Below are 13,422 nucleotides of genomic sequence, written 5' to 3'. Positions count from 1 at the left end.
GGGTACCGATGGCGGGAATTTCTGTAGGGTCTTTCGCGGGCCAAAGGTGATGAGAGAGCAAGGAAATCCATCTGCATGGAGAGAGGAGGAAGGGGGCCCCCTGGCTGAGCCGTAAAAGATTGAGAGCTCAAGTGAAATCAGGTGCTTCCTGAGCACTGACCAGCACTGGGAGCTGAGGCAGGACGACAGCCCATCTCAGCCCTCGAAATGGTCCAGGGGCTGGAGAGATGGGGATGCGGAAGTAGGTGAGGAGTGATGACGCTTGGAGCCTGAGAGGTGGCCTCACGGTCTAGGACCTGGCGTGGCCCGGAGTTAGGATATCAAACCCTAAAATGCATGATTGCCGCGAAAAAGAAGGAGGAAGCTGTATTTTAGGGGTCCGTAGATGCCAAGAAGCATTTGGTAGACCCCAACTGCCATAGCTCTTCCTGTTGCTAAACTCTTACCGAAAATCAGAATAGAAAGAAACCATCTAGACCAGTGTGCCTTGAACCTCAAAGTACATTATGAAACACCTGGGAAATCTTATTAAAATGCAGATCCTGATTCAGTAAGTAGGGCCTGAGATCCTGCATTTCTAATGAGCTCCCAGGTGCCGCTGAAGCTGGTAGATGAACCAACAGCGTATCGTGTGTTAAGTGGGAAATTACTAAAACCACTAACCAGGACCAAGCCATGGGTGCCCCCTAGAGTCTCTGTTCAACATTGTTTTGAGGTTCTAGCTAATGTAAAAAACAGCAAAGTGAAATTTGTAGTGTGAAAACTAGAGACAAAGTGATACTCTAGCCAGAATATCCAAGAGTCAATGAAAAAATCAAAATAAGAGAACTCAGAGAAGTGATTGGATACAGAGCATACAATAGTCAATAGCAATATTCAGGTAAAAGTGGAAAAACTTTAAAATTCCACTCACAATAGTGATAAAAACAGTAAAACCTAGGAATAAACTTAACAGGAAAGATCCAGATCCAAATGAAGAGAATTATTTTATTTTATTTTATTTTTTTGGAAGGAAAGTGCATGTATTGTAAGGTACAAGGAGTCCAGGACAGCTAGTGCTCAAAAAGGCCCAAACTCCTCTAAAAAGAGCAAAGAACAAAATATCTGGATAGGAAGATGTAGTATCATAAAAATGTCTAGCCTTCTTAAATAAACAGATTTAATGAACTTCCAACAAGAAAGCCAAGACTTTAAAACTGAAAAAGGTGTTTTTAAAAATTAATATGGAAGGGAAATGTGCAAAAACTGCTAATAATTTTTCAAAGTTTAATGAGGGAGGACTTTCTTCACCAGATTTTGAAACTTACGATAAAGCTACAATAAACAAGGCGCAGTATGGCTTTGCCACAGAGATGGATCAGTGAAAAACAAAGTCCAGAAAACATTCCAAGTATATATGGGACATTAACATCTGACCAAGATGGCATTTTAATTGAGTGAGTCAGGGAGGGCCGACAGTAAGCAAAGTTGGCGCTCTGGTTGGAAAAATAATTATTCTCCTCCTATTGTATGTAAAAATAAATTCCAGATGGATTAAAGAGCTAAGTAGTGTGAAATAAAGCTCTACCAATCGTAGATGAAAGCTTAGGAGAATATTTGTGTAACTTCAGGGTGTTAGGCAGTGTGGAAGGGGAGACCTCCTAAAATCTGGAATTCCAGATCCGAGGAAGAGATGGATTTGAGTTCTGTGTATAAGGGAAGTACAGACTTAAACCATGAGATGATTTTTACTTATCAGATTGGGAAAAAATTAGAAAGATTGATTCTAGAGGTGGCGAAGGCCTGACCCCTCTCATTTATTACTGGTAGATGTGTATTGCTACCATCTTTGTGGAAAGTAGGCTAATGGTAGCTACTAGTCATATGTGTACCATATATTAATTTGCATGTAAGTGCAAAGAACAGAGTCTAGAAGGATATATTGCAGACTGCTGAGAGTGGCTGCCTTTGGGGAGGGGCCGGGACTAGGAGGGTTTGTGCTGAATTTTAAAATACGGGTGTATTCATGTGTTGTGTAATTAAAAAATAACTGGAAAAAATGTGCATGTCTTTTGACCCAGTAATTCCAGTTTCAGGATTCACAGGAGTGAAGAAGGCAGTCCATTTCGACAGACATTTGTCAGTGTTGTGGCTAAAGGGCCATGAAGGAGAGGTGACTGGGGCAAATCTGGAATGAGAGCTCTGATTACATTAGGGTGCACCCTGATTTCAGAGATGCTCAAATATGTGTCTTAGAATCACTCCGGTGTGGCCTAGAGGTGTTTGGCCTTGGAGAGTGGTAAAGAAAGGCTCTCCTGAGGAAGTTGTGAGTGTGTAAGATAAAGCTTCAATCAGATGCTGCCATTCCAAAGTGGTTGCATCGTTTTGCATTCCCACCAGCAACGGATGGGAGTTCAGTTGTTCCACAAACTCATCAATCCCTGGTGTTTGTCAATCTTTTACATTTGAGTGCTTCTGGTCGTTAAAACTGTAGTGGTATTTCATTGTGGCTTTAATTTGCATTTTTCTGACAAATGCTACTGAGCTTTTTATCATATGCTCATCAGCTGTTTGGATCTCTCTTTTTATAATGTACTTGTTTAAGTCTTGTGCCCATTTTTATGTCTTTCTTTTATCAGTTCAGAGGAGTTCTTTAGTGTTTTCTAGATATGAGTCCTATGTTAGATTCAGGGATTGCAAACATCCTCTCCTACTTTGTAGCTTCCCTTTTCATTCTCTTAATGGTGTCATCCGATAGAAAAGAAGTTCTCAATTGTAATATATTCAAATTTATCTTTTCCTTTATGGATAATGCTTTTTTAAGGTTTAAGAAAAAATTCCCTACTCCTAGGTCATGGAGATATTCTCTTATGTTGTCTTCAAGATCTAGAAGCTTTTCGGGTTTTCTTCACATTTAGGTCTGCCACCCACCTGGACTAGATCTTAGAGATCCATTTGTCTACTCTTGTTACCACTATCATACCTCATGCCTGGGACTTGATAGTAAGTCTGGACATTGAGTGGGTCAGGTCCTCCCTCCATCTTTAAGATTCTTGGTCATTTAAAATCATTTGTATTTATAATAAATTTTAGAATTAATATGTCAATTTTCACCTCCTAAAAAACTGGGATTTTGACTCTGCTTTAAATCTATAGATTAATTTGGGGACAACAGACGTCTTAACAGTGCTGTTCTCCAACAAACATGGTGAATCTCCTTATTTGTTTAGTAGGTCGTTTAAACAGTTCCCTTGATTTTTTTGTGTGTGCAGAAAGTTTGCACATTTTGTTAGTATCCCTAGGTATTTGATTTTTTGATGCTATTATAAATATGATCACTTTTATATTTTTTTGTTACTTGCTAGTGTACAAAAATGCAATTGATTCTAGATGATTGACTTTGAACCCAGCACACTTTCTAAATTCACTTATTCTGGTAACTTCTCTGGTGATTCTGTTGAATTTTCTCTTTACACAGTATTACCGTCTATATATAATGGGCTTCTTACCTTCCTTCCCAGCCCTTACTCTTTCGTGTGTTTTCCTTCCTGCACTGGCTGGGGCCCCCCAAGTACAATGCTGGATCGCAGTACTGACAGTGGGCAGCCTTATCTTTTTCCTTGTTTCAAAAGGAAGGCTTCAACATTCTGTTTTTTTTGTAAAAGATAGACATCCTTTTTCAGATTAAGGAAGTATTCTTCTATTTCGCTAAGAGTTTTTTTTTAATAAATTTATTTATTTTTATTTTTGGCTGTGTTGGATCTTTGCTGCCGTGCGCGGACTTTATCTGGTTGTGGTGAGCGGGGGCTGCTCTTCGTTGTGGTGCGCAGGCTTCTCATCGTGGTGGCTTCTCTTGTTGCGGAGCACGGGCTCTAGGTGCGTGGGCTTCAGTAGTTGTGGCACGCGAGCTCTAGAGCACAGGCTCAGTAGCTGTGGCCCACGGGCTTAGTTGCTCCGTGGCATGTGGGATCTTCCTGGACCAGGGCTCGAACCTGTGTCCCCTGCATTGGCAGGCAGATTCTTAACCACTGTGCCACCAGGGAAGCCCTGCTAAGAGTTTTTAAAAATCATGCATGGATATTGAATTTTGTTAAATTACTTTCACATATCCACTGAGAAAATTATCTAATTCTGTTAATATGGTGACTTAATGTCGATTTTCAAATGTTAAAGTAACTTCATTCGTGGAACAAACCCATCTTGATCATGATGTATTATCCTTTTTCTGTATCGAAGATTGTGGATATTTTGTTTAGGGTTTTTGGCATCTGTGTTCATAAGTGAAATTGATCTGTAATTTTCATTTTTGTTTATGGTTTTGGTAGCAGGGTTATGTTGGTCTCATTACAAGAGTTGGGAAGGGATTCTCATTTTCTTTTTGGAAGTGCTGCGTAAGATTAGTCATTTCTTACAGTGTTCCTCAGAGGGGTGTGTTAAAACTTCCCATTAGCATCTCGGATTTGTCCATTTCTCCATGTCGGCCTTTGCTTTAGATATTTTGAGGCTATGTAGTTAGATGCATACATTTTTAGAAATTGTTAAATCTTTTTGATGAGTGTACCTTATATCTTTTCTCTATTGGCTTGGCAGTTATGCATTCTTTCACTCTATAGTGGTGCCCTAGAGACTACACGCTTGCGTTCTTGACTTCTGAAAGCCTAGTACTTTTTCTCCTTTCTAGACAATTCAAGAACTAATTCGAGAATACTCTAACTCCGTGTGTCTTCTTCCTGAATCACACACTGTTGGTTGGTATTTTAATTCTCCATATTTTAAGCCTCCATGGGACACGATTATTATTTATACAGTTCATGCTCATTTAGGTTTACCCACATGTTGACTGTTTTTTGTGGCTTTTTCCTTCTCTCCTGCATGTCTGACTTTCCATTTGGGATTATTTCCCTTTGGCCTGAAAACACTGTTCAGTCTTGTCTTGGTGTAGGTCTGCTGGTGATGAATTCTGTTTCTGTTCATCTGACAATATCGTTATTTTTACCTTCATTCTTGAAAGAGATTTAGAGTGAGTATAGAAGTGTGGCTGGTGATTTTCTTTCAGTACTGAAGATATTCCATCGACTTCTCTCCCCACGTGCTTCTACTGGGGAGTCTCATTCACTGTTACCTTTGAAGGTAATGTGTCCTTTTTTTTTTTTTTTTTTTTTTAATAAGAAATACTCATTAACTTTTTTTTTTTTAAATTTTTTATTTATTTATTTATTTTATTTTTGGCTGTGTTGGGTCTTCGTTTCTGTGCGAGGGCTTTCTCTAGTTGCGGCAAGCGGGGGCCACTCCTCATCGCGGTGCGCAGGCCTCTCACTGTCGTGGCCTCTCTTGTTGCGGAGCACAGGCTCCAGACGCACAGGCTCAGTAATTGTGGCTCACGGGCCCAGCTGCTCCGCGGCACGTGGGATCCTCCCAGACCAGGGCTCGAGCCCGTGTCCCCTGCATTAGCAGGCAGACTCTCAACCACTGCGCCACCAGGGAAGCCCTGTGTCCTTTTTTTTTTCCTTCTCTGTCCGCTTAAAGATGTTCTTTTTGTCTTTGTCTTTCCGAAGGTTAACCACGCTGTGCTTAGATGTGTACAGTCAGCCCTCCCTATCTGTGGGCCCAACCAGCTGCGGGGTCACATACTGTTTAAGATTTGAGGTTGACTCTGGTGCTGACTCCGTGGGTAACAGAGGGCTGACTCTGGGACCTGAACTTCGGTGGATTTTGGTATCCAAAGCGGGTCTTGGAACCAATCCCCTGTGGGGCTACTGAGGGACCACTGTATTTCTTTTTCATTATCCTGCTTGGGATTCATAAGGCTTCTTGAATTTAGGGCTTGATGTTTTTCAGTCAAGGACCAATCAGAAGGCATAAACTATGGAGTAATTTGAACAGAGAAAGATTAATATAATTATTAACTGTGAGAGAAGAGCGACTATGAGGGTGTAGAGGGAGTGCTCAAGTTACCCAAGGGTGAAGGTGAATACCCGAGGAAAGCAGATCCCAGGAGGGCCCAAGTCCCCATGCTGGGATTCGGAGCTCGTTGCAGAAGGTGTGGTCAGTCCACTGGGCGTGCTGAGAAACGCACTGGGTCACCCAGGCCACAGCTGGTTCAGAGCTGGGTGAGCCGGGGCTGGCAGGTGGGCATGCGTACAGGGTGGCACAAGGCCTGGGGGCCACAGTGAGAGGATGAGCAGGTCAGGCTGGGCTGCAGGCTTGCCGAGAAGACAGCAAGGTGTGGGTAGAGGGCGTGGCTGGGGCAGAATGCACTGGATTCCTCCCAACACGTGCCTCTAGTAGCCCTGCGGTCAGAGTGAGAAGAAAAAAGCGGTCTCCACGCCTGGAGCCGGCACCTGCTGCAGGACCCCTCCAGGGACAAAACCCTGCGCTCCCTGCACACGGGAAATGCTCCCTGCAGAGCAGCAGATAAACGGGAGACGCGGACATGAGGAATGACAAACTGATAACCGGCACGATCAGTTTTGGAAACTTCTTTATAAACAGCTTTACTGAGGTGTGATCTACATATCATTCTGAGTATAACGTTAAATTTAGTACATTTACAAAGTTGTGTAACTATCGCCATGAACCAGTTTTTAAACAATTCCATCACCCCAAAAGATCCCTCATGCCACCTGCAGTCTGTTTCCACTCGCAGGCAACCACCGGTCTGCTCTCCGTCTCTAGATTTGCTTTCTCTGTACATTTCATTTAAACAGAAGCAGGAAATATACCGTCTTTTGCATCTGGCATCCTTCATACCCATGTTTTTGAGGTTCATCCATGTTGTGTGTCAGTTCATTCCTTTTCAGTGCTAACTGGTGTTCCATTGTATGGAAATATGTTTTGTTCATCCTTTGACCGGTTGGTTGACATCTGGATTATTTCCACTTTATGGCTATTGTGAATAACACCGCTGTGAACGTTGCTTCTACTTTGTTTTTTCCTTTTCTTTTGCTACTCCGGTTAGGCGTCTCATCCCATCTCTTCCTGCCTTGTGTTTTGTCCATACTTTTCTCTCTTCAGGCTTCATTCCACCCCTAGCTCCTAATCTATCTCCAGTTCACTAATTCTGTTTTTTTAAAGATGTATTATTTATTTATTTTATTTATTTTTGGCTGCATCGGGTCTTAGTTGAGGCATGTGGGATCTTCGTTGGCACACAGGCTCTTCATTGTGGAGCACGGGCGTCTCCCTAGTTGTGGCGCACGTGTTTTCCCTCTCTGGCTGTGGCGTGCAGGCTCCGGGCCGTGTGGGCTCTAGAGTTTGCGGCACGTGGGCTCTAGTTGAGGTGCGCGAGCTCAGTAGTTGTGGCGTGTGGGCTTAGTTGCCCCGCGGCACGTGGGATCTTAGTTCCCCGGCCAGGGATCAAACCCGCGTCCCTTGCATTGCAAGGCGGAGTCTTTACCACTGGACCACCAGGGAATTCCCAATTTTGTTAAACACATTCACTGAGTTCCTTATATCAGTTAATGCATTTTTGGGTTCTAGAATTTCCGTTTTCCCTCTATTTTCCAATTACTTGCTGAAATTCTCAGTCCTCTCTTACACCTAGACAGAGTGTGTGTTGTGCTTTCACAGCTACATCTGGTAGCTCCAGAATCCCAGCCCCTGCAGGTCTGATTCTGTCCATTGTTTCTGGTCTTCTTCTGTTCATGCTTCTTTGTCCCCTTGTGTTCCTGGTTATTTTTTGTTGTATATGAAAAATTAAACATATTGAGGCCTAGGATGATGTCAGCCTCCTCCAGTGAGGCTTTGCATTGGCTCCTGGCAGGCGCCTGGGTGCTAGGAATCCAGACTGAAGCTGGTTTGGTACAGGGCTGTGAGCGCTGGTGTACTCGTAGTCACACAGCTGGAAGGTATCTCCTTTGGGGTCTCAAAATATGAATTCTGGACTTTTTTTTTTTTAAACCTCCTTCTTCTCAGAAGTGCTGCCGAGCTTCTCAGACACCTCTTCTGGAATTGGCAGGAATGTGACCCCAAATGTCAGGCTTCCTCCCCGGATTTCTGTCTCCTCCTGAATCTTGGCCCAGTAATTCTTCCTTCACCTGCCCTCTCTCTGATGAATTCAGGCAGGGATTTAAAAATACTTGGTATAGCTTTCCTAGCAGGATGGCTGGTCTGAATTACCTAGTGTGCCATTCCCAGAAGTGGAAAATTCCTTCTTAAACGTTTTTAGAATAAACTTGTCAAGAACCATGTAAAATCCTGTTGGGACTTTCTTTGGAACAGCTTTGAAATATATACATTAATATGGGGGATAACTGACATCTTTAAGAAACTTAATCTTCCTACCCATGAATATGTGTATCTCTCAACTATTAAGGTCTTTATTATTTTTAAATGAAACCTTATTTTTTCATTTAAAAAAATACATAATTTTATTGAGGCATAACTGACATATAGTATTAGTTTCAGGTGTAAGATGTAACGATTGATGTTTATATATATTGCAAATTGATCACCACAATAAACCAAGTTAACATCCATCATCACATAGTTACAAAAATTTTTTTCTTGTGATGACAGCTTTTAATATCTACCCTACAAGCAACTTTCAAATATGCAATGCAGTATTACTAACCATAGTGACTGAGCTGTACATGACACCCCCATGACTTATTGTATAACTGAGAATCTATACCTTTTGACCCCCTTCACCCATTTCGCCCACCTCTCCTACCTCAGGCAACCACCAGTCTGTTCTCTATACCTGTGAACTGGGTCGTATTTTTTTTTTTTTTTCTCCAGATTCCACATATAAGTGAGACCATATGGTATTTGTCTTTCTTTGGCTTATTTCACGTAGCATAATGCCCTCAGGATCATCTTTGCTGTTGCAAATGGCAAAATTTCATTTTTTTCTGGCTGAATAATGTTCTCTTGTGTATATATATGCCACATCTTTATCCATTCATCCATTGGTGGACTCTTGGGTTGCTTTCATGGCTTAGCTATAGTAAATAATGCTGCCATGAACATTGGGGTGCATATAGCCTTTTTTGTTTGTTGTTATAGAAAGATAAAAATGTATCTGCTTTCATAACCCCTCCTACACCCACATATAGCTTTTTAAAATTTAAAAATTTTTAAAATTAATTTTTATTGCAGTATGGTTGCTTTACAATGTTGTGTTAGCCTCCACCGCACAAAAAAATGAATCAGCCATCACATAGAGATATCCCGTCCCTTTTGGACTTCCCTCCCATTTAGGTCACCGCAGTGCCTTAGGTAGAGCTCCCTGTGCTATACAGTATGTCCCCATCAGTTGTCTATTTCATGCGTAGTATCAGTAATGTATATGTGTCAATCCCAGTCTCCCAATTCCTCCCACCCCACCCCTTTCCCCCTTGGTATCCATACATTTGTTCTCGACGTCTGTGTCTCTACTTCTGCTTTGCAAATAAGATCATCTATACCATTTTTCTAGATTCCACATATATGTGTTATTATACGATATTTGCTTTTCTCTTTCTGACTTACTTCGCTCTGTATGACACTCTCTAGGTCCATCCACGTCTCTACAAATGACCCAATTTCATTCCTTTTTATGGCTGAGTAATATTCCATTGTATATATGTACCACATCTTCTTTATCCATTCCTCTGTCAGTGAACATTTAGGTTGCTTCCATGTCCTGGCTATTGTAAATAGTGCTGCAATGAACATTGTGGTACATGACTCTTTTTGAATTATGGTTTTCTCTGGGTATATGCCCAGTAGTGGGATTGCTGGGTCATATGGTAGTTCTATTTTTAGTTTTTTAAGGAACCTCCAGACTGTTTTCCATAGTGGCTGTATCAATTTACATTCCCACCAGCAGTGTATGAGGGTTCCCTTTTCTCTGGTATTTACTGTTGGTAGATTTTTTGATGATGGCCATTCTGACTGGTGCAAGGTGATACCTCATTGTAGGTTTGATTTGCATGTCTCTAATAATTAGTGATGTTGAGCATCTTTTCATATGTTTGTTGGCAATCTGTATGTCTTCTTTGGGGAAATGTCTATTTAGGTCTTCTGCCCATTTTTTGATTTGGTTGGTTGTTTTGTTGATATTGAGCTGTATGAGCTGCTGTATATTTTGGAGATTAACCCTTTGTCAGTTGCTTTGTTTGCAAATATTTTCTCCCATTCTGAGGGTTGTCTTTTCGTCTTGTTTATGGTTTCCTTTGCTGTGCAAAAGCTTTTAAGTTTAACTAGGTCCCATTTGTTTACATTTTCATTACTCTAGGAGATGGGTCAAAAAAGATGTTGCTGTGATTTTTGTCAAAGAGTGTTCTGCCTATGTTTTCCTATAAGACTTTTATAGTGTCTGGGCTTACATTTAGGTCTTTAATCCATTCTGAGTTTATTTTTGTGTATGGTGTTAGGGAGTGTTCTAATTTCATTCTTTTACACGTAGCGTCCAGTTTTCCCAGCACCACTTACATATAGCTTTTTAAGTTTGTGTTTTTGTTTCCTTCAGATAAATACCTAGAAGTAGAATCAATGGTTCATACAGTAGTTCTATTTTTAATTTTTTCAGGAATCTCCATACTGTTTTCCATAGTAGCTGCACCAATTTACATTCCCACCAACAGTGCACAAGGATTCCTTTTCCACCTCCTCATCAATACTTGTTATTTTTCATTTTGATGATAGCCATTCTAACAGGTGTGGGGTGATATCTCATTGTGGTTTTGATTTGCATTTCCCTGATGATGAGTGATGTTAAGCATCTTTTCATGTATCTGTTGGCCATCTGTATGTCTTCATTAGAAAAATGTTCAGATCTCCTGCCCATTTTCGAAAAGTATTTTTTTTTTTGCTATTGAGTTGTATGAGTTTTTTCATGTATTTTGGATTTCAACTCCTTATTAGGTATATGATTTGCAGATATTTTCTCCCATTTGATAGGTTGTCAATTCATTTTGTTGATGGTTTCTTTTGTGTGCAGAAACTTTACTTTGTTGTAGTCCCAACTTGTATTGTTTTGCTTTTGTTGCCTTTGCTTTTGGCTTCAAATCTAAAAAATCGTTGTCAAGACTGATGTCAAAGAGCTTTCTGCCTGTGTTTTCTTTTGGGAGTTTTATGGTTTCAGGTCTTACATTCAAGTCTTTAATCCATTTTGAGTTAATTTTTTGGGTATGGTGTAAGATAGTGGTTTTCCCAACACCATTTATTGAAGAGACTGTCCTTTCCTCATTGTGTATTCTTGGCTCCTTTGCCATAAATTGATGATATATGTGTTGATCTACTTCTGGGGTCTCTCTTCTGTTCCGTTGATCTATGTGTCTGTTTTTATGCCAATACCATACTGTTTTGATTACTGTAGCTTTGTAATATAGTTTGATACCAGGGAGCATGATGGCTCCAGCTTTGTTCTTCTCTCTCAAGATTGCTTTGGCTATTCAAGGTCTTTTGTGGTTCCACACAAATCTTAGGATTGTTTCTCCTATTTCTGTGTAAAATGCCATTGGAATTTTGATAGGAATTGCATTGAATCTGTAGATTGCTTTGGGCAGTATGGACATTTTAACATTAGTTTTTCCAATCCATGAGCACAGAATATCTTTCCATTTATTTGTCTTCTTCAAGTTCTCTCACTAATGTCTTAAAATTTTTAGTGTACAGGTCATTCACCTCCTTGGTTAAATTTATTCCTAGGCATTCTCTTCTTTTTGATGCAATTGTAAATTGTATATTATAAATGAGATGGTTTTCTTTTTTTTAAAATTCATAAATTTTTGGCTGCGTTGGGTCTTTGTTGCTACGCGTGGGCTTTCTCTAGCTGTGGCGAGCGGGGGCTACTCTTTGTTGCAGTGCGTGGGCTTCTCATTGCAGTGGCTTCTCTTGTTGCAGAGCACAGGCTCTAGGCACGTGGGCTTCAGTGGTTGTGGCACACGGGCTCAGTAGTTGTGGCTCGGGGGCTCTAGAGTAGTTGTGTTGCACAGGCTTAGTTGCTCCACAGCATGTGGGATCTTCCGGGACCAGGGATCGAACCCATGTCCCCTGCATTGGCAGGCGGATTCTTAACCACTGCTCCACCAGGGAAGTCCCTTAATTTCTTATAATTCACTATCAGTGTATAGATACATAACATTTTTGTACATTGATTTTGCATTCTGCAACTTTACTGAATTTGTTTATTAGTTCTAACAGTTTTTGATGGAGTCAAGTGTTGTCTATATATAATATGTCATCTACAAATAGTTTTATATCTTCCTTTTCAATTTGAATGCCTTTTCTTTTTCTTGCCTAACTGCTCTGTCTAGGATTTCTAATACTTATGTTGAATAAATGTTGTGACAGTGGGCATCCTTGTCTTGTCCTGATCTGTTTTTCTTTGGCTGCGCTGTGCGGCTTGCGGGATCTTAGTTCCCTGACCAAGGATTAAACCCCTGCCACAGCAGTGAAAGCACTGAGTCCTAACTACTGGACTGCCAGGGAATTCATTCATTCATTCATTCATTCATTCCAGTGTCTGTCTTGTTCTGATCTTTAAGGAAAAGCTTTCAGCTTTTCACCACTATGATGTTAGCTGTGGGCTTGTCATATATGACTTTTATTATGTTGAGGTATGTTCCCTCTATACCCATTTTGTTGTGAGATTTTTATCATAAATGATGTTGAATTTTATCAAATGCTTTTACAATATCTATTGAGATGGTCTTTTGGTATTTATCCTTCATTTTGTTAATGTGGTGTATCACATTGATTTGCAGATGTTGACCCATCCTTGCATCTCTGGAGTAGATCCAACTTGCTAATGCTGTATGATCCTTTTAGTGTATTGTTGAATTTTGTTTGCTAATATTTTTTGTTGAGGATTTTTGCATCTATGTTCCTCAGGGATACTGGCCTGTAGTTTTCTTTTCTTGTGGCATTCTCATGTGTTTTTGGTGAAAGGATAATGCTGGCCTTGTTTTAAAAAAAAAAAAATGAGTTTGGAAGTGTTCCCTCCTCTTCTAGTTTTTGGAAGAGTTTGAGAAGAACTGATATTACTTCTTCTTTGAATGTTTGGTAGAATTCACCAGTGAGGCCATCTGGTCCCAGACTTTTGTTTGTTGAGAGGTTTTTGATTACTGATTCAATCTCCTTACTAGTAATCGGTCTGTTCAGATTTTTTTCATGATTCAGTGTTGGTAGGTTGTATGTGTCTAGGTATTTATCTGTGTCTTCTAGGTTTTTATCTGTGTCTTCTAGGTTGTCAAATTTGTTGACATATAATTGTTCACAGAAGTCTCTTAGGAGCCTCTGTAGTTCTGTGGTATCAGTTGTAATAGCTCCTCTTTCATTTCTGATTTTGAGTACTCTCTTTTTTTCTTGGTGAGCTTAGCTAAAGGTTTGTCCATTTTGTTTATCTTTTCAAAGAACCAGCTCTTTCCTTGATCTTTTCTATTGTCTTTTTAGTCTGTATTTTATTTCCACTCTAATCTTTTATTTCCTTCCTTCTACTAACTTTGGGTTTCATTT

Source organism: Balaenoptera physalus (assembly GCF_965194825.1).
Source record: "Balaenoptera physalus genome assembly, chromosome: 7".
NCBI lineage: Eukaryota > Metazoa > Chordata > Mammalia > Artiodactyla > Balaenopteridae > Balaenoptera > Balaenoptera physalus.
The sequence above is the reverse complement of the archived record's forward strand: the minus strand, read 5'-3'. Positions refer to the sequence as shown.